Raw genomic sequence first — 4,220 nt, 5'->3', positions numbered from 1 at the left:
CTAGGTATGCATGCTGCTGTGTCTCTGGTGGCTGTGTGAAGGAGTCGAAGACATATTCTGAGGTTGTCATGTGCTGGAAATTCAAATCATGGATCACATTATGTCTGTCATGGCATAAGCTGTTAAATGATATCAAGATAAAGATCGACATACAGACAACCTTTATAATTTTTTATGTATTAATATATTATGTACATTTTTAAAAAAACATTTGTGTTATTTCACCTGTTTTGAGACATTGGAGACTCAATTGAGACATCAGACTCAAATTCTGGCCAGGGGCCTCATGTATATAACTTGCTTATACTATTAGCAATTTCTTATGCAAAAGTCCATCCATCCATCCATCCATCCATCCATCCATCCATCCATCCATCCATCCATCCATTGTCTCCCGCTTATCCGAGGTCGGGTCGTGGGGGCAGCAGCTTGAGCAGAGATGCCCAGACTTCCCTCTCCCCAGCCACTTCTTCTAGCTCTTCCGGGACAATCCCAAGGCGTTCCCAGGCCAGTCGAGAGACATAGTCCCTCCAGCGTGTCCTGGGTCTTCCCCGGGGCCTCCTCCCGGTTAGACGTGCCCGGAACACCTCACCAGGGAGGTGTCCAAGAGGCATCCTGATCAGATGCCCGAGCCACCTGATCTGACTCCTCTCGATGCGGAGGAGCAGCGGCTCTACTCTGAGCCCCTCCCGGATGACTGAGCTTCTCACCCTATCTTTAAGGGAAAGCCGAGACACCCTGCGGAGGAAACTCATTTCAGCAGCTTATATTCGCGATCTCGTTCTTTCGGTCACTACCCATAGCTCATGACCATAGGTGAGGGTAGGAACATAGATCGACTGGTAAATTGAGAGCTTTGCCTTATGGCTCAGCTCCTTTTTCACCACGACAGACCAATGCAGCGCCCGCATTACTGCGGATGCCGCACCGATCCGCCTGTCGATCTCACGCTCCATTCTTCCCTCACTCGTGAACAAGACCCTGAGATATTTGAACTCCTCCACTTGGGGCAGGATCTCGCTACCAACTCTGAGAGGGCACTCCACCCTTTTCCGGCTGAGGACCATGGTCTCGGATTTGGAGGTGCTGATTCTCATCCCAGCCGCTTCACACTCGGCTGCGAACCGATCCAGAGAGAGCTGAAGATCACGGCCTGATGAAGCAAACAGGACAACATCATCTGCAAAAAGCAGTGACTCAATCCTGAGCCCACCAAACCGGACCCCCTCAACGCCCTGGCTGCGCCTAGAAGTTCTGTCCATAAAAGTTATGAACAGAATCGGTGACAAAGGGCAGCCCTAGCGGAGTCCAACTCTCACTGGAAACGGGTTCGACTTACTGCCGGCAATGCGGACCAAGCTCTGGCACCGATCGTACAGGGACTGAACAGCCCTTACCAGGGGGGCCGGTACCCCATACTCTCGGAGTACCCCCCACAGGATTCCCCGAGGGACACGGTCGAATGCCTTTTCCAAGTCCACAAAACACATGTAGACTGGTTGGGCAAACTCCCATGCACCCTCCAGGACCCTGCTAAGGGTACAGAGCTGGTCCACTGTTCCGCGACCAGGACGAAAACCACACTGTTCCTCCTGAATCCGAGGCTCGACTATCCGACGGACCCTCCTCTCCAGGACCCCTGAATAGACTTTTCCAGGGAGGCTGAGGAGTGTGATCCCTCTGTAGTTGGAACACACCCTCCGATCCCCCTTCTTAAAGAGGGGGACCACCACCCCGGTCTGCCAATCCAGAGGCACTGTCCCTGATGTCCATGCGATGTTGCAGAGGCGTGTCAGCCAAGACAGTTCTACAACATCCAGAGCCTTGAGGAACTCCGGGCGTATCTCATCCACCCCCGGGGCCCTGCCACCAAGGAGTTTTTTGACCACCTCGGTGACCTCAGTCCCAGAGATGGGGGAGCCCACCTCTGGGTCCCCAGGCTCTGCTTCCTCATTGGAAGGCATGTTAATGGGATTGAGGAGGTCTTCGAAGTACTCCCCCCACTGACCCACAACGTCCTGAGTCGAGGTCAGCAGCGCACCATCCCCACCATATACAGTGTTGACACTGCACTGCTTCCCCTTCCTGAGACGCCGGATGGTGGACCAGAATCTCCTCAAAGCCGTCCGAAAGTCGTTCTCCATGGCCTCCCCAAACTCCTCCCATGCCCGAGTTTTTGCCTCAGCAACCACCAAAGCCACATTCCGCTTGGCCTGCCGGTACCTATCAGCTGCCTCCAGGGTCCCACAGGACAAAAGGGTCCTGTAGGACTCCTTCTTCAGCTTGATGGCATCCCTCACCGCCGGTGTCCACCAACGGGTTCGGGGATTGCCGCCACGACAAGCACCGACCACCTTACGGCCACAGCTCCGGTCAACTGCCTCAACAATAGAGGCACGGAACATGGCCCATTCGGACTCAATGTCCCCCACCTCCCTCGGGATGTGGTCGAAGTTCTGCTGGAGGTGGGAGTTGAAGCTACTTCTGACAGGGGGCTCTGCCAGACGTTCCCAGCAGACCCTCACAACACGTTTGGGCCTACCAGGCCTGACTGGCATCCTCCCCCACCATCGAAGCCAACTCACCACCAGGTGGTGATCAGTTGACAGCTCCGCCCCTCTCTTCACCCGAGTGTCCAAGACATGTGGCCACAAGTCCGATGACACAACCACAAAGTCGATCATCGAACTGAGGCCTAGGGTGTCCTGGTGCCAAATGCACATATGAACACCCCTATGCTTGAACATGGTGTTCGTTATAGACAATCCGTGACGAGCACAGAAATCCAATAACAACACACCACTCGGGTTCAGATCGGGGGGGCCATTCCTCCCAATCACGCCCTTCCAGGTCTCACTGTCATTGCCCACATGAGCATTGAAGTCTCCCAGCAGAACGAGGGAGTCCCCAGAAGGTATGCCCTCTAGCACCCCCTCCAGGGACTCCAAAAAGGGTGGGTACTCCGAACTGCTGTTTGGTGCATACACACAAACAACAGTTAGGACCCGTCCCCCCACCCGAAGGTGGAGGGAGGCTACCCTCTCGTCTACTGGGGTAAACCCCAATGTACAGGCTCCAAGTTGGGGGGCAATAAGTATACCCACACCTGCTCCGCGCCTCTCACCGGGGGCAACTCCAGAGTGGTACAGAGTCCAGCCCCTCTCAAGGAGATTGGTTCCAGAGTCCAAGCTGTGCGTCGAGGTGAGTCCGACTATATCTAGCCAGAACCTCTCAACTTCGCGCACTAGCTCAGGCTCCTTCCCCTTCAGAGAGGTGACATTCCACGTCCCAAGAGCCAGCTTCTGTAGCCGAGGATCGGACCGCCAAGGTCCCCGCCTTTGGCCACCACCCAACTCACACTGCACCCGACCTCCTTGGCCCCTCCCATAGGTGGTGAGCCTATGGAAAGGGGGACCCACGTTGCCTCTTCGGGCTGTGCCCGGCCGAGCCCCATGGGTGCAGGCCCGGCCACCAGGTGCTCGCCATCGAGCCCCACCTCCAGGCCTGGCTCCAGAGTGGGGCCCTGGTGACCCGCGTCCGGGCAAGGGAAAACGCCGTCCAAAATTGTTTTTCTTCATAGGAGGTTTGTTTAACCGCTCTTTGTCTCATCCCTCACCTAGGACCAGTTTGCCTTGGGTGGCCCTACCAGGGGCATAAAGCCCCGGACAACAGAGCTCCTAGGATCATTGGGACACGCAAATCCCTCCACCACGATAAGGTGGCGGTTAAAGGAGGGGTATGCAAAAGTCAGCATTTATTAAACACAAACTTGGCATGAAAGTTGGCTTAAAGCTACAAAAAGTTTCAACCACCATTCATACGTTCTGCAGAGAATTTCTTGGTGTTCTCATTTAAGCAACTCCAGGCAGCAGAACAATGAAGTGAACAGAAAATATCATTTCATTTTGTATTCCAATAATGTGTCAGTCACATTCTGATGTCAGTCTTCCAACCATCCATTTTATATATACAGTTGTTTCCAACCTGGAATGGGACAGGGATCACATGATTTCTCCATGATAGTTGTTTTAATGACTCCAATTCAGAACACAACTCCAAGAGGACAGCTCTAGGATGTCTAAATTAGCTTTTAAGCCAGTCATCATTAAGAAAAAGGACACAAATACTACAGACAACAGAAGATGTTGTGTTTTTAAGTTTGTTTATCTAAACTACCGGTCTAAAGTTTAAGAACACCTCAGTTTTTCTTCCAATTTAAT

This window comes from Erpetoichthys calabaricus, chromosome 14 (assembly GCF_900747795.2).
Source record: "Erpetoichthys calabaricus chromosome 14, fErpCal1.3, whole genome shotgun sequence".
Classification (NCBI taxonomy): Eukaryota; Metazoa; Chordata; class Cladistia; order Polypteriformes; family Polypteridae; genus Erpetoichthys; species Erpetoichthys calabaricus.
Note: the sequence above shows the minus strand (reverse complement) of the source record.